General features: G+C 37.6%; 1 long non-coding RNA gene across 3 annotated transcripts; it reads left to right on the top strand.

Moving 5' to 3' along the window:
- Nucleotides 1–1,245: 1,245 nt before the first annotated feature.
- On the top strand, nt 1,246–6,754 carry LOC118484884. 3 transcript variants are annotated; one of them, XR_004874839.1, is made up of 6 exons: nt 1,246–1,617; nt 2,608–2,703; nt 5,117–5,221; nt 5,930–6,097; nt 6,178–6,260; nt 6,563–6,754. It is a non-coding gene; the product is annotated as an uncharacterized LOC118484884 (long non-coding RNA). The 3 variants fall into 3 exon arrangements; XR_004874838.1 differs by lacking the exon at nt 5,930–6,097 and having other exon boundaries at nt 6,098–6,260; XR_004874837.1 differs by having other exon boundaries at nt 5,930–6,260.
- The last annotated feature ends 11,734 nt before the right edge of the window (nt 6,755–18,488 follow it).

Raw genomic sequence — 18,488 nt, 5'->3', positions numbered from 1 at the left:
TAACTTTAAAAACCGTATTATACGGATTGAATAAATGTAACTTTATATACCAAATAATAAAAAAAGTTACATCTTTTAAAAAACTCAGTGTATTGCACGGATTGAATAAATGTAATTTATATAGTAAATAATAAATAAAGTTATATCTTTAAAAACTTTGTGTATTACCTGAGTTGAATAAATTTAATTTTATATAGCAAAGAACAAAAAAGTTATGACCAAAAAAACATTGTTTTATATATTTATAAATGTATATTTACATCGTTTATGTTTTTTACGTTTTGCTTTGCTTATCTAAGTATTCATTTATAAATGTACTAATCTATTTTTCTATGTTATTATATATTCTTCACCTAGTATATATTTAAAGATCTATCCTTCTATTCTTATATATATTTAGAGACTACTATTAAGCCCCTGCGTTGCAGCGGTTGTTGTAAACTATGTCAAGCAGTATAAATGTTATACCACTGTCAGCGACCATCAACACCGGAAAAGCTAGTAAAAACAAATTAAATAAAAACGAAAAATTAACGCCGAGCGAAAAAACAGACGTAAAATCTTTGAATCACAAACGCTCGTTGTAGATAAATTAAACCGAAACGTAAAACATAGAAAAAAATAACTAAGTCAATCCAGGACCCGCGTGTTGATCGAACTTGTTAAACGGAGAAAAATAGATGTGATGCGACGGGTCAGTCAAACAGGAAAAAATATACGAAAAAAATGTTGAATCCCACACGCACGTTGCGGTGCATTAACTCACAAAACTTAGAACGAAACGAAAAACTTGGGAAAGATGATAAGTATGGTGGACCAAAATTGAAAATAAAAAAGAGTTGGAATTAAATTGCAAAAGATGAAAAACTTTGGGTTAAAAATAAAAAAAAGGTCTAAATTACAAAATTGAAGTTATTTATTAATCTTAGATAAAAATAAGGATAAAAATAAATGATTTATCTATATATTAGTTTTTAATATTAATATTAAAAGAAATTTGCTAAATAATTAAAAATAAAATATATAAGATTGAAGGAGAGAATGTCATGTGGCATTATTTGGAGTCATCTATTATATATAGTAAACGAATATAATTTGGGACACATGGCACAATATTAGGGCTTCTTAGATGTGGTTTTGACGAGAAACTGGATGGGTTGACACGGGATCCGTAAGGGGATCCGTATTGTGTTTTTATGACCCGCATATAAGTATCTTTTCGTAAAACCCTAGATTTGTATCTCTACTCTTATCTTCACAACCCACGCATATTTCATAAACCCTAGCTATCACAATCATCTTCCTTCTTCTTCTTCATCAACGGTTCATGGTCGCGCTACATTGTTGGTTTGGTGAGCCGAGGAGGAAGAAGCGAATTGAAATGGTTGGAAATGGTGGAAGCTTTCAAGTGGCACTGGTTTGGAAGGCGGTGGTGGTGTTAGGGTGAAGGAAAGATGAGGAGAAAGATACTTTTCAATCTGGATGAATTTTTGTGTTTTGATTTTATTTTCTTAAATTTCATGTCATCTTTTTTAAAATCCTCCTTTCCCCTTCCATTTTCACAGCAAAAGAAAACCCTAAACGCTCGAATCTCTGTCTATCTCGATGGTGGCGCAGGTATGCATTATTTTCTGATCTTATTACAATTTGTTGTCTTCCAGATCCAATGGATTTCATTCTGTTTATGCTTCTTGGTAAATCGATCGATTGATCAATTGGTTGAGTTTTTTTTTGAAGTTTATTTGTAGGTGAAATGGATTTCATCAGTTAGCTTTCCACCTCCTAAGGCTATAATTAATCTCTTCGTTTCAGTTTAAATGAAAAATTGATAATATTGATTCAGAAACTCGGATTTAGTGGAGAGGTGTAGTTAAAGGGACTAGACCTCTGGTATTAAGGGCATGTTTGGCTAAGCTTATTAGAGGTAAAAAGGACTTTTGGGAAAAGGACTTTTGGGAAAAGGACTTTTTGAAAAGGAGTTTTAAAAAAAAGTGTTTGGATTAGCTTATTGATGTAAAATGACTAAAATGGGCATTCTTTTAGATATAAGGGGGTAAAGAAGGGTTATATTGGTAATTTCATTTTTGAAAAGTCACTTTTGGATCCAAAAGTCAGGAATTCTTGGCTTTTCAAAACCTTCAATTTCCTTCTTTGCTTTAAGCTATTTCAAAAAGGACTTATCCATTATCCAAACATAAAAATAGCTTATTGACTTATCAATAAGCTAATAAGCTAATAAGTCATTTTGAGAAGCCCATCCAAACATGCCCTAAGAATCTTTTTTTCCAGTTCTTTTCTTTTTATCATCGGGTTAGGATTCCTTAGAGAGTTGGTTGGATTCTCATTTCAGAATTTTAAGGGTGTGATTATTGTGGTGAGATTTGGGGTTGATGGGTTAAAATTCTCATCCTAATTCATTTGTTGAGGGCTGGGAATGGATGTGAGGTAGGATGAGTTTTTCGGCATAACGGGTTGGGCTGGAGTCATAAATGGAATGGGTAGATTATCTACTTACTCATCATTCGAATTTCAACATATGTTGCCATTTTCTGATGTTTGGAACTTTTATACATTTCCTATTTGAATTTCTTTGTTACAATTGTGCAGATGTTGTTGGATGATATGGTAGCAAGTTTTTGGTTATATTTTCTTGCAGCGTACATAACTTTTGTAGAACCCTTGGGCAGATAAGGATGGATTTAGGTAAAGCAACACTTATGATTTTGTATTATATCTCTTATACAAAAAGCAACATGTACCCTTTTATTTGGCACACATGTCTCTTTGATTAACACATACCTCTTTAATTAACACACATACCACTTTGATATTTATAGTTTACTTTGCATCCATTCGAACCGCTATAACTTTTGCAAAAAGTCACGACCCTTCAATTTATATAAACTTTTTAACCGTCATACAAATCATTCCATCGGTCATACGGTATGTGGCATTTTGAATGTAAGGGAACATGAAAAGCCATGTCAGTTATAAATGGAAAAGCATCAACATTCGAATGAAGATATGTTGAATATGAAAAGCCATGTATGTAATAAATGAAAAGGCATAAACATTCGAACGGAATACCAACATGCTTTACATTAAAAAATGGATTGAAACCAAACCGATGCCCCGAGTAATGTAAATCCAAATGAAATATTATATTATATCATGGTATTAAACTACAGAAAGTTGCCAAAATGCTTTATACTATTTTAACAAATCATATACATATCCAACCAACTGATAATCAGAAAGACACACCGATTAAAACATTCAACCAAAAGTTGCCAAGTGTCTCGACTTTGCACTTTGATGACCAAACGCACCGTTCGAAATGAAAAACAACCAAACCGATGTGTCTCTTTAAATTTGAACCACCGTGTCCTCCGTCGTGTTCCACTGTTGAATTTGAACCACCGTGTCCTCCGTCGTGTTCCACTGTTTCACAACCCACGTAACCCCCAACGCCACCATAAATATCCAGTCATTGTTGTCTGGTATAGAGAGTAAACACTATGATCTGGGGTTTGAATTGTATTGAACAAAAAACTAGGGTTATATAATAAGGTGTTTATATAGATCACCATTTTATACATTTAGCCCCTACACTATGACATATGGTTTACTTTCCGACACTCCCCCTCAAGTTGAGTAGTGGGATCACCAATACTTAACTTGCTCAAACAGCTACTAAAGGCGTTTCCGTTGACGGCTTTTGTGAGTATATCTGCGAGTTGATCTTTTGACGAAACGTAAGGGAGTTCTATGATTCTTGCTTCCAACTTTTCTTTGATGAAATGTCGATCTACCTCCACGTGTTTTGTTCGATCATGTTGAACTGGGTTTTCTGAGATTTGTATTGCAGCTGTATTGTCACACATAACTTTACTAGGGGCGTTTTGGGGAAAACCAATGTCTTCTAGCAGCTTCCTGATCCACGGAACTTCGCTTAACCCTCGAGCTATAACTCTAAATTCCGCTTCTGCACTCGACAGAGCGACTACTTTCTGTTTCTTACTCCTCCAGGTAACGAGGTTTCCACCAACCAAGGAAAAATATCCTGACGTTGACCTTCGGTTTCCCTTATCCCCTGCCCAGTCTGCGTCAGTATAGAGCTCAACATTTAAATGTCCATTTGTTTTGAACAATACTCCATGGCCTGTAGTTCCCTTGAGATATCTTAAAATTCTCTGAGCAGCTTCCATGTGGGCAACTTGAGGTTGATGCATGAACTGACTCACCACTCCAACAGCATAAGCTATATCAGGGCGAGTGTGAGAGAGATAAATTAACTTGCCCACAAGCCGTTGATACCTTTCTTTGTCTGCAAGTTCTCCATTGAGTTCCATGTGAAGATTATGATTCACCACCATTGGAGTATCTGCTGGTTTACAATCAATCAACCCAGTTTCTGCTAGGAGATCAAGGACATACTTCTTTTGTCAGATGAAAATCCCCCGCTTAGACCTGGGAACTTCTATCCCGAGGAAATACTTAAGATTCCCAAGGTCTTTCATTTCAAACTTTGAAAACAGATTCCTTTTCAGCCGTGCTATTTCTTCTACATCATCTCCGGTAATAATCATGTCGTCTACATATATGATCAAGCAAGTAACAAGGTCGTTTCTTCTCTTTTAGTCATTCGTAATCACACATTTGCTTATTTGAAATCACTATAAATATATATTGTACACAAATTTTCTTAGCTTTGTTTTAATAAGGGCTATTTCATGTAATATAAAATAGGGATGAGATCCGTATCGGTACCAAATTACCCGGTACCGAAAATTGCCATATATGGGTAGCGGTACCGAAAATGTTCGACTCGGTACCGGTACAATATGGTACCAGTATTTAAAGGTAAAGTACTGGTTTCGTACCGTACTGTTACTGAAAACGTCAAAAAGTGGGTACGGCACCGAAAAAAATCGGTACTGTAAATTTGGTACCAGTTTAGTACCAACTACCATATGCTCATCCCCAATATCAAATGGGTAAACAAGGTAGTGATGTTATTTATGGTTCTAGATTTTATGGTGTTAATAATTTTAATTAAATAATTTATACCTTCTTTTTATTTTTCACATAATCAATGTGTGTAATTTTTTTGCAGCCTACTTAAAAAGCCAACAGAAAAAAGAAGCCAATGGAAAAACAGGATGCTGGGACATGGTAGAGAATAGAGATGAGGCAAAATTTTGTAGACAACTTTAATATGGTAGGTGGCTTCAAGTACTTGTCATTTATATCTTGCTTGGAATCATTATGTTAAATAAAATTTAGTTAAGGGTAAATTCTCTTCCAATGATAACATAGTCTAACTCTTTGGACAAAGGGAGGGAGATCTTGAAGCTCTCATGATTAATGGTTATCACCATTGGCTGTAGGGCTATGATTTTGTCAATATAAAACTTTATATAACAATAATCACTTTGAAAATATGTTTTCAAACATAGTGTTGTTTAACTTCTTAAATTATGTTGATTATCAGACCTAAAACTTCTATTTTTCCCATTTTGTTATCAGCCGGTAGCTAAAAGTAAGTTGAAAATAGTACGGTATTTGATTATTTTTTGTCAGGGCCGGCTCTGGGAATTCGTGTACCCTATTCAAGCTCGAAAAAATGTGTCCTTAGCCTTAACAAAATTGGGTATTTGGCTCACTAAAGGTTTAAAGCTAATGCCAAAGGGGTTAATAACTAATCTAAGCCATAAGAATAGTTTTGTAAGAGAGCCTATGTTGGTGTTTGTATGAGTATACCCTATTAAAAAAAATATTTTACATATACGTGTTGCTCCTTGGAACAATTAAAGTGTTGCTCATTAGAATCAATTAACTTACCCTGTAAAATAGTTGTCTAATTGCAAGTTAAACATTTTAGTTTGATGCTGACATGGAGTCATGGACTTACATTTTAATTGTATAGAATTTAGATATGGGCCTTTTAGCCGCTATCAAAAGCAATCTTAGCGTGAACCTGGCTCATGTTTGTAAGAGTAATCGGTTATCACCGGTGTGTGTGTGCATATTTGGTGGATCGGCGTTTGTTCTCGTGGCGGTTATGGTTCAATCGACTTTCTCGAAACTCTCTCAGGTAACAAACAAACATCCATTGAGTTCTGATTATTGTTGTGGTTCTTGGCTGCATTTGGGCATCATTGTACGGTTCCGTAGGGCATCATCATTGTTGATCTTCAAGTCAGTTAGTTCGGTGGTAGCAACGTCGGTTTATCATAGTTGAACCACGCATATAGCAGGTTAGTCCATTTAGCTTATTTATGGTGTTATTTAGGGTTTGATGGGGTGTGTTTGGCTAAACGATGAAGGTTATGCTGAAACTGTGATGTCACGCATGAGCGTAACAAACATATCAATTATAATTCCTGATCAATTTTGCGGTTTGATTTTAAATAAACCGGGAAATAAGTGTTTGCTTGATGGAATTTGTAACTAGAAAAAAAAAAAGCATATAAAAATAGTCCATGTGGAACATTATGATCTGTGTCAACAAGTTTTTTGGTTTGACCCGCACTATCTATCGTATGTTCATGTTTCGCAGGAAGCTCAAGGGCCTTGTGTAGGGTTGAGCAAACCTTAACCTTTGACCAAAGTTGGCCGCTATCCGGACCGCCACCAAACCGAACTAGAAGTTATGGTATTTTTAATTGTATTTTCACTCTCTTTAATTTATGTAATATGTCAATTTGTTTATGATTTATGAAGTGACTTTTAAGAATATTAAATTTTAGGTGTTTGTGTTGGAAAATAAGTGAAAATAGCATTTTTCACAAATATAGGAAAATGATTTTTTCCTATTTTGGACTAGAAATAAATATAATAAAATGAGCGGGTTTTATGTATTTATTTGTGGGTTTGTGTTCTATGTTGGAAGAGCTTCGCAACGAACTAAACGACGTCCAAAACCGAGCTAAGATGAATGAGATATCGATGCTCAAAGTTGGGTGTTTGGAACATTCAATGTTGAAACTAAAGGGAAAGTAGCACCTTGTCCCACATAGGAGGAGAGATGGAACTTAAATGGGTATTTAAGGTGGAACTCTCCATCCTTATTGTTTCATGGAAGCACACACTAGTGTCCTCGCGAAGGGTGCGGAGCACCCTAACTCGCACTCGCACTCGCACTCGCACACGCTCGCGCGCGCGCGCGTGGCGTGGGCGATGAGGCGCAATGTGGCGCTTTGATGGCGCACTTTGCACTTCGCACTTCGCACTTCGCATCGCCGCTTGAGAGCCGCCTTTGTCTTTTTGACCGCGCGCGCGTGGTGAAGCACGAGGGTTGCAAGGACCAAGTGGTAGGTGATGCGGCGCATGACGTGGCAGTCATGCGCATGGTGCATGGGTTCTGCTGCGCGGCGCACCAGAGTGACCCAATACGGCGCGACTGTGTGGCGCGCACGTATAGACTCACAGGTGACGTGGCGCACGCCGCACCGCCGCACGCCGCACGCCGCACGGCAGTGAGCCAAGAGGCCGCATGCCGCACCGCGCATGGGCGCGCGCGCAGAAGCTTCCAGCATTGAATGACAAGGCAGTTTCAGTCCAGCTTCGTAACTGACGAGTTAATAGGCTTTGACTGAGAATTAAATGACGTATTAAATTGCATTGAAGACGTTTAATGCAATTTAAACCTCTCATTTAATTCATTTTGACTGTTTCAACCTAGGAGCTGTATAAATACAGCTCCATACCCACTTCAGAAGTACACCAGCAACACAACAGCAATCTAAACTTTCTCTCTAGAATTTTTCCTGCAGCTTTCAAGGTAACCTTCGGGTTGTAGGCGAACTCCGGCAGTACTACTGCTCCGGCTGTTGTACCCTGGGAAACAAAACGAGTACTCTTGGGAGACTCGGAATTTGTTTTAAGGGAAGCGTGTTGAACACGTGCCTCAGTCAATTCTGTTTCTACCCCTTCTTGTATTGTCGTTTATTTCAGTTGTAATTGAATTGTATTTTTGCTTTCTTCATTTTGTATTGTAATCAGTTATAATAAAATTTGTTTTATTTTATTCAATTACGCGAACGGTTCCTACAATCTTAAAACAAATTTTTAAAACCGTTCGTGTAATCAAAACCATTCTGTTTGTGATTCAAACCAGTTTTGATTTCACTCAGTTTGTGTTTTAAAAACAGATTTTTTTTTAGTTTTCATCTTCAAAGGAGCGACTTTGGTTGAAAACTATTTTTGGTTACATCAGAATTTGTCCTAAAATTTGCTAAACTTTCTGATTTGGTCTTCAAAGTTGGACTTAGAAGCCGATTAGTAAGTTTTAAATATTATAAATTTTCTGTCTTTGGTCTTCAAAGTTGGACTTAGAAGCCAAAACAGTAAATTGTGGTAAAATTAAAATTTAGTAGTTTCCTTCTGGTTTGTGCGTAAATCAGAATTTATTGACTAAAAATTTTAATTTTAATTTTTTCAGAATGTCGACCTCAAACAACAACAATACGAATGTTGTAGTTGGAACCCCTGCCAACACTGTGGGAGCGTCCACAGTGGCAAATCATGCTGAAAGACCTGAAAAGTTCTCGGGTCTACACTTCAAGCGGTGGCAACAGAAGATGTTCTTCTACTTGACCACCATGAACCTTGCGAGGTTCTTGACGGAAACCGCTCCCCAACCTGCGGAAGGGGAGACCGACGCTCAGGCTCTGAGCGCGGTAGATGCGTGGAAGCATTCGGATTTCATATGTCGAGGCTATGTACTCAACGGTCTCTCGGATGCACTGTATAATGTGTACTACAATATCAAGACTTCCAAAGAGTTGTGGGAGTCTTTGGAGAAAAAGTACAAAACGGAGGATGCGGGAACAAAGAAATTTGTTGTCGCCCGTTTCTTGGACTTCAAAATGGTTGATAACAAGCCGGTTATGAACCAAGTCCAAGAGTTGCAAATTATACTAAATGACATCCATGCCGAGGGAATGGTACTTAGCGAGACATTTCAAGTGGCAGCCATGATTGAGAAATTACCTCCTGCTTGGTTGGATTTCAAGAATTATCTTAAACACAAGCGGAAGGAAATGTCGGTGGAGGACCTTGTTCTTCGTCTTCGTATAGAAGAGGAGAATAGGATCGCCCTAAAAAACAGCCTTGTGCAGCCTAGTGCTAGTGCAAACGTGGTTGAGCATGGGCAATCCTCTAAAGGCACAAAGGGCAAGGGGAAAAAGGACAAAGGGAAAGGGAAAGCAAAGGCTAGCAACCTTGGACCGAAGAAGGGGGTTGTGAAAAAGAAACCTCAAACGTTCCAAGGGACTTGTTACAACTGTGACGAGCCGGGGCATCGGGCTAACCAATGCAAGAAACCTAAGCGTGAGCGTGCGCACATGGTGGATGAAGACGGAATGCCTTTGGTGGCAATGATTTCCGACAAAAGCGCAATGATGGATGAGGTCAATACTGTGACCAACACTCCAAAAGGATGGTGGGTTGATACGGGCGCGACCCGTCACGTTTGCGCAGACAAAAGCCTCTTTACCACCTTCAAGGCGCTTTCTGGAGAAGAGAAGCTGTATATGGGAAATGCAGCCACCGCTGACATCATGGGTGAAGGAACGGTGATCTTGAAGTGGACTTCGGGGAAGGAGCTCACTCTAAGCAACGTGTTGTATGCCCAGACTTGCGCAAGAATCTAGTCTCGGGATGGTTGCTTAACAAGTTTGGTTTTCGTTTAGTTTTTGAGAGCGATCAATTTGTACTAACTAAACGAGGAACGTATGTAGGCAAGGGCTATGCCCAAAATGGAATGTTTAAGTTGAATGTAATGGCAGTCAAGAAAAACATGAATAAAATTGCTACTACTTCTACTTATATGCTTGAGTTTTCTGAATCGAATAAATGGCATGGTAGATTAGGTCACGTTAATTTTAATTCAATACGCCGTTTAATCAATTTAAATTGTATACCAACATTCCATATTGATTCACACTATAAATGTGAAACATGCGTTGAATCCAAACTTACAAGAACATCATCAAAATCGGTTGAACGAATAACCGAACCCCTTGATTTAATTCACACTGATATTTGTGATTTAAAAGCGGTACCCACAAGAGGTGGAAATAAGTACTTCATCACGTTTATTGACGATAGTACTAAATATTGCTATGTATATTTACTAAAAAGTAAAGATGAAGCAATAAGTAAATTTATCTTGTATAAAAATGAAGTTGAGAATCAACTTCAAAAGAAGATAAAAGCTTTGCGAAGCGATCGAGGAGGCGAATATGTTGCACCTTTTGCCGAGTTATGCGCAAAAAGTGGCATTGTACATGAGTGTACACCTCCTTACTCTCCACAATCAAATGGCGTGGCGGAACGAAAGAACCGCACGTTGAAAGAAATGATGAACGCCATGTTGATAAGTTCTGGGGTGAGCCACGAACTGTGGGGGGAAGCCATTCTCTCGGCTAATTATCTTTTGAACAGGATACCACTAAAAAAGAGAGACGAAACTCCATATGAGTTATGGAAAAGGAAGAAACCTTCATACAAATACTTGAAAGTGTGGGGGTGCCTAGCAAAGGTGACTGTACCACCTCCTAAGGCTCTTAGGATAGGACCCAAAACTGTTGATTGCATATTTATTGGGTATGCACATCAAAGTAGTGCACATCGCTTTCTTGTACATGAGTCCAAGAATCCTGATGTACACGTAAACACTATTATGAAGGTGAATTCTAACGTTGTGTCTTACTTTGAAAATGTGTTTCCTTTGAGAAGACAAACACATGCAACGTCATCAACACCCAATTTTGAAGTAGGTGAAAGTTCATCTACACCAGTTGATGAGGTGGTTCATGATAAGACACATGAACAACCTGAGGTTGAAGAAACCGATCGTAGGCGAAGTAAAAGGCCAAGGGTTGAAAAATCCTTCGGTCCAGACTTCGTTAGCTATATGGTTGAGGGCGAGCCCAATACATATCGCGAAGCGGTCTCCTCTTCAGAAGGACCTCAATGGAAAGAAGCAATAAGAAATGAAATAGATTCTATATTGCAAAATCATACTTGGGAGTTAGTAGATCTTCCACCTGGTTGCAAACCACTTGGATATCGTTGGATATTCAAAAGGAAGATGAAAACTGATGGAAGTATTGATAAGTACAAGGCTAGGTTGGTGATTAAAGGATTTAGACAAAAGGAAGGTCTAGATTACTTTGATACCTACTCGCCTGTGACGCGCATAACCTCGATTAGATTGGTTCTTGCTATAGCGGCTTTAAGAAATTTGGAAGTTCACCAAATGGACGTTAAAACCGCATTTCTAAATGGCGATTTAGAAGAAGAAATTTACATGGAGCAACCTGAAGGTTTCTCCGCCCCAGGTCAAGAGGGTAAAGTATGTAAACTCGTCAAGTCTTTGTATGGCTTGAAGCAAGCACCAAAACAATGGCACCAAAAGTTTGATCATGTCATGATTGACAATGGTTTCAAAATAAATGAGTGCGACAAATGTGTTTATTTCAAAGACACAAATGAAGGTTATGTCATCTTATGCCTTTATGTAGACGATATGCTTATCATTGGGAGTAATGATAAAATTATCAAAGCTACTAAAAGCATGTTGAAAGCGAGATTTGACATGAAAGACATGGGTTTAGCGGATGTGATTCTTGGAGTAAAGATCATAAGAACCCAAGAAGGTCTTGTGTTAAGTCAATCTCACTATGTGGATAAAATTCTTGAAAAATTCAACTCGGGAGATACGAGTGTCGCTCGAACTCCAGTTGATACCTCCCAACATCTCAAGAAGAATAAAGGAGATGGAGTTGCTCAGTTAGAGTATTCAAGAATTATAGGCAGTCTAATGTATCTAATGACATGTACTAGACCCGACTTGGCTTACGCGGTGAGTAGGCTAAGTAGATACACCAGCAATCCGTGCGTGGATCATTGGAAGGCTATCACGAGGGTGCTTAGATACATACGATACACAAGAGACTATGGACTGCATTATACCCGACAACCAGCAGTGATCGAAGGATACACTGATGCAAACTGGATATCGGATAATAAAGATTCCAAATCAACAAGTGGTTACGTGTTTACACTTGGAGGAGCTGCTATTGCTTGGAAGTCTTCTAAGCAAACGGTCATAGCGAGATCCACAATGGAATCTGAATTTATCGCCTTGGATAAGTCAGGCGAGGAGGCGGAATGGCTACGTCAATTCGTGGAAGATATTCCAAGATGGCCAAAGCCTTTGCCAGCCATATGTGTACATTGTGATAGCCAATCAGCGATTGGTAGAGCTCAAAGCTTGATGTACAATGGCAGATCAAGGCATATGCGACGTAGACATAACACGATACGACAACTACTCTCAACGGGTGTTATCACAATTGATTATGTGAGATCAGCGGATAACATTGCGGACCCGTTTACAAAAGGCTTAAGCAGAGAGTTAGTAGAAACGTCGTCAAGAGGAATGGGACTAAAGCCCGTGGTAAATGGGAATATGAGGGAAACCTAACTTAGTTGACTGGAGATCCCAAGATCTAAGTTCAATAGGACAACTTAATCATATTACCAAAACGGAGTCACTGTGGGGGAGTACCCCAAACTAAATAAAAGGGAGTTACATATACTTCCTAGTCCATTCCAATCAGTGACATGAAGTGAGGTTAAGCATATTAAGGTTAATGATTTCGGGAAATCAAATAACCATGATGCTTTTAATGATTCAAGGGAATCACCTATGTTAGAGAGAAGTGGGGTCGCTTCAAATGGATTTGTGGGGTGCGCAAATCCTAGAGCTCTCGCAGAACCAGGCCAGTGTTCCAGGACCATAATAGGACACGACAATGAGGAGTTGGCGAAACCAGGGAGAGTATTGTGTGAAGTGTATTGTCGTTTACACAAATGGGGGTATGTTCAAGGACATCGCGTCTACACACCGCTAGTAAGCTAAGTGCGCTTCACAAAAGAAGGTTCAAAGGCTTCAACCTACCTATCTTGCAATACTCAACTGTCGAAGTTTATCGTTGAAAAGTGTAAGGAAAAGATCCATTTCCATACATGTGGGGGATATTGTTGGAAATTTGATGAAAATAGCATTTTTCATGTGGGGGATTGTTGGAAAATAAGTGAAAATAGCATTTTTCACAAATATAGGAAAATGATTTTTTCCTATTTTGGACTAGAAATAAATATAATAAAATGAGCGGGTTTTATGTATTTATTTGTGGGTTTGTGTTCTATGTTGGAAGAGCTTCGCAACGAACTAAACGACGTCCAAAACCGAGCTAAGATGAATGAGATATCGATGCTCAAAGTTGGGTGTTTGGAACATTCAATGTTGAAACTAAAGGGAAAGTAGCACCTTGTCCCACATAGGAGGAGAGATGGAACTTAAATGGGTATTTAAGGTGGAACTCTCCATCCTTATTGTTTCATGGAAGCACACACTAGTGTCCTCGCGAAGGGTGCGGAGCACCCTAACTCGCACTCGCACTCGCACTCGCACACGCTCGCGCGCGCGCGCGTGGCGTGGGCGATGAGGCGCAATGTGGCGCTTTGATGGCGCACTTTGCACTTCGCACGCTCGCATCGCCGCGAGCCGCTTGAGAGCCGCCTTTGTATTTTTGACCGCGCGCGCGTGGTGAAGCACAAGGGTTGCAAGGACCAAGTGGTAGGTGATGCGGCGCATGACGTGGCAGTCATGCGCATGCGCGCGCGGGTACACGAGGCGCGCGGTTGGGCGCATGGTGCATGGGTTCTGCTGCGCCGTGCGCGGCGCACTAGAGTGAGCCAATACGGCGCGACTGTGTGGCGCGCACGTATAGACTCACAGGTGACGTGGCGCACGCCGCACCGCCGCACGCCGCATGGCAGTGAGCCAAGAGGCCGCACCGCCGCACGCCGCATGGCAGTGAGCCAAGAGGCCGCACCGCCGCACGCCGCATGGCAGTGAGCCAAGAGGCCGCACGCCGCACCGCTCACGGCAGTGAGCCAAGAGGCCGCACGCCGCACGCCGCACGGCAGTGAGCCAAGAGGCCGCATGCCGCACCGCGCATGGGCGCGCGCGCGCGCAGAAGCTTCCAGCATTGAATGACAAGGCAGTTTCAGTCCAGCTTCATAACTGACGAGTTAATAGGCTTTGACTGAGAATTAAATGACGTATTAAATTGCATTGAAGACGTTTAATGCAATTTAAACCTCTCATTTAATTCATTTTGACTGTTTCAACCTAGGAGCTGTATAAATACAGCTCCATACCCACTTCAGAAGTACACCAGCAACACAACAGCAATCTAAACTTTCTCTCTAGAATTTTTCCTGCAGCTTTCAAGGTAACCTTCGGGTTGTAGGCGAACTCCGGCAGTACTACTGCTCCGGCTGTTGTACCCTGGGAAACAAAACGAGTACTCTTGGGAGACTCGGAATTTGTTTTAAGGGAAGCGTGTTGAACACGTGCCTCAGTCAATTCTGTTTCTACCCCTTCTTGTATTGTCGTTTATTTCAGTTGTAATTGAATTGTATTTTTGCTTTCTTCATTTTGTATTGTAATCAGTTATAATAAAATTTGTTTTATTTTATTCAATTACGCGAACGGTTAAATCAAAGAGGAGTTGTATCTACAATGTTGGATGTGACGGGGCGTGCTACACCAACCAGTCCGAGCTCATGTTACTTTTAGTAAATTGTAAATGTAATCATTATTTCTCTAATTTTCTGATTAAACTGGGCCGTGTATGCATTTATGAATGACATTATTTACTGAAGTTGTTAGTGTTAACATATATGAAGACATTTTTTAATTTATTATTGTATTAACAATTAATCAATGCCCGTGTAGAAGTTTACTGAAATAATATGTTACATTTTAATTAAAACCCATCAATATTAACTATTAAAAATAAAAATAAACAACCCGGGAAGCAGTCCCGGGTGATAACCTAGTTTATTATAAGTTAGATATAATATAATTCTATAACCATGACATTTACGGTACCTAGGCCCGTAAACGAACCGAACGAACACGAACATAGGCATGTTCGTGTTCGTTCATTTAACTTTAACTGAACACGAACACGAACATATAATCGAACACATTTTTTTGTTTGTGTTCGTTCATTAAGAAATCGGGCATGTTCGTGTTCGTTTATGTTCACTCGTTTAAAGCCTAAACGAACAGTTCACGAACATAAACGAACACAAACGAACATAAAAAAATTAACTGAACATATTTGAATAAACATAAATTAACATGATTGAAGAAACAAGTCTAACATATTAAATTTCATCCGAAAACGCATCTAAATAAGGGTTCATAATTATACTAATTAGTTATATTTATATCACTAGTTAGAAAACCTAATATTTATATAAATATAACTATTTATGTATTTATTAAAATTTAAACGAACATAAACGAACGTTCACGAACATAAATGAACGAACATAAAAGGATGTTCACGAACATAAATGAACGAACACAAGGTGTGTTCATGTTCGTTCATTTAATTAAACGAACAATTTTTTTTTGTTCGTGTTCGTTCGTTTATTAAATAAATGAACATGAACGAACTTCCCGCCGAACAAGTTCATGAACAGTTCATGAACGTTCGGTTCGTTTACAGGCCTAACGGTACCCGTAAACACAAATTTGTGGTGCTCAAAACTACACACACGCCATTTTTTTTGAATTTTTTTTTACAAATGTGTTTATAATACACGCAACTACGTTTATGAAAAAAAAATTGGTCACCCTCGCCCCGTACGGTGTAGTTCTCACGGTTCTTACAACTCGAGGTGGTTCTCATTTTAGCGGTCCCATATATATATATATATATATATATATATATATATATATTTAAAGTTAGATAGTAATAAATTATGAAAATAATATGTTGAGTAAAGTATATGGATGATCCCTGTGATTTATCAAAATTTTGAATTTAATCTTTAATTTTTCAAAAAATAAACGAACACTATAGGTGGTTAGTAATAACAATCAAGTTATATATTTAGTTATAATAATATGACAAACGATTAAGGACCTAAATACGAACAATCAAGTTATATATTTAATTTAATAATAATAACATGACAAAACAAATATTGAACCTAACTATGTATAAATTTTTTAAAATAAACTAATAGACAATAATTAAAATCCCCATAATATATAAATAAGATATTTGAGTGTGTTCCCTTTTCATCAAACGAATTTTAAAATCTATGGTTAGATAATTTATTAAAAAAAATATGTTTCGTTAATAAATAATTATGAATTTTTTTCTAGAAGAGATTAAATTAAAATTAAACTAAATAATATTTAATAGGAGGATTATCTATAATTAATTAGAAGAGATTAGTTAAATTAAATAATAATTATCCATAAGATACATGGCCTAATATAATGACAAGTGTCCCAAAATTGGTTTATTTTATTATTTAGTATAGATATAGATATAGATTATTCAATTATTCAACCATGATGATTCTATGAATCATTTCTTTGATTATAAATTACGACATTTAAAGATTATAATGCAAAACATTTACTAGTCAATCTCAATGTAAAATAAATCTTTTACATCTATACTCATTAAATAAAATATATATATATATATAGGGTAGGGATATGGTAAAAAGTGTCCAAAGTGTAAGAAGTGTAAGAAGTGTTTTAAACCATTGGATCTTTGATCTAATGGTTGAGATCAAAAGGGTATTAAAATGTAAATTGTGTTTTAATTAGAAGGGGCTTTTGTAAAATTGAAGGGCAATAGTGTCTTTTCCATTCTTTCAAATATGGTAACCGTTTCAAACACAACCATCAAACTCCTAAAAATCAGCGAATTATATGTAACCGCCATCAATCTCCAAAAAAAAATCAGCGAATTTCTTCATACTTTAAAACATTCCCAGATTTTTAAAACGTAATCGCAGATTCAAGTCATGGTGTTTTATCTGGAGACATTGTTGATGGCGTGGTGTTTTATCTGGAGACATTGTTCGTGGCGTAGTGTTTTATAAATACAAAACATTCCCAGATTTTAAAACACCAAGACTAGGATTCAAGTCATGGTGTTTTATCTGGAGACCTTGTTCATAGTGTGGTGTTTTAAAACATCTATGATTCAAGTCATGGTGTTTTATCATGAGACATTATTCATGGCGTGGTGTTTTATCTGGAGACATTGTTCATATCGTGGTGTTTTATCTGGAGACATTGTTCATGGTGTGGTGTTTTATCTGGGGACATTATTCATGCCGTGGTGTTTTATCTGGAGACATTGTTCATGGCGTGGTGTTTTGTCTCCAGATGTTTAAAACACTATGCCATGAACAATGTCACCAGATAAAACACCACGCCATGATTCAAGTCATGGTGTTTTATCTGGAATCCCCAGCAACCTTCTATATAAAACACCATGACCAACATCATAGTCAATTTATCCAGTTGTTTTAAAACACCACGCCATGAATCTGATTATAGATCTATTTATGATAAAGTATGAAGAAATTCGTTGATTTTTTGGAGATTGATGACGGTTACCATATAATTCGCTGGTTACCATATAATTCGCTGATATTTGAATTAAATGACAAAATGTACAATTACAAAACTACCCTTTTGAATTAATTAAGAGGATGGACACTTGTCATTCCAGGAATATTTCTTACACTTCTTACAAATTAAGCACTTTGTACAGGATCCTAAACCTATATATATATATATATATATATTTGTCACATATGAGTATATGACTATTGTGAAACTAGCTTAACTTTTTTGGGATTGTTTTCTTGATTTTTTTGTAAAATAGTCTTAGGTTTGACATGTATAATGATACATAAATACGTAAACATATGATCGATACGTAAATTTATTTCTAGACACACGTGTCTATAGACATAAAGTTTTCTGCTAGACTAAAGAGGAACTAAAGGGGGTCATGAATCATCGGTCACAAAATTTTATTGGTTTTATTATATATAAAATCTTAGATCTTAGAGGTTTTTTTTTTTTTTAAACTTGGTTTAACCCATCTAGTTGTTGTTGATAGAGAAGTTCTGGATATTTTCTCGAGACTCAAGATTGATTATCCTCTGAGCAGTGTTGTAAGAATCGTTAGGCGATAACCGGCCGATGAGGTATGCACCGGATTAGGATTTTTATATGTAATCTTCAGTTTCTTTCTTATCTATATGCACACATTTTTATGTGTAATTTTTTAGTAAGACAATTTTCACCTCTTATCAGCTCATTTTTCTGAGTAAACAAGATTAATCACCGAAATTTACAAGGTTTGATCGGAATTTTGACCGGTAATTAACCTGAATTTGTTCGAAACCGCTTATTTTTGGCCGATTAAGACTAGCTAGAGCCGTCGTTAACCGTCTAGCGATCAATTGGCTTATTAAAGAAAAATTACTTAATAAAATTTCGACTAACAATTAATCAGGAACTAATCAAATAACAGTCACCATGCATGCCTCAAACTCCCTAGATA

The sequence above is a fragment of the Helianthus annuus genome, chromosome 12 (assembly GCF_002127325.2).
Source record: "Helianthus annuus cultivar XRQ/B chromosome 12, HanXRQr2.0-SUNRISE, whole genome shotgun sequence".
NCBI lineage: Eukaryota > Viridiplantae > Streptophyta > Magnoliopsida > Asterales > Asteraceae > Helianthus > Helianthus annuus.
The sequence above is the reverse complement of the archived record's forward strand: the minus strand, read 5'-3'. Positions and strand labels throughout refer to the sequence as shown.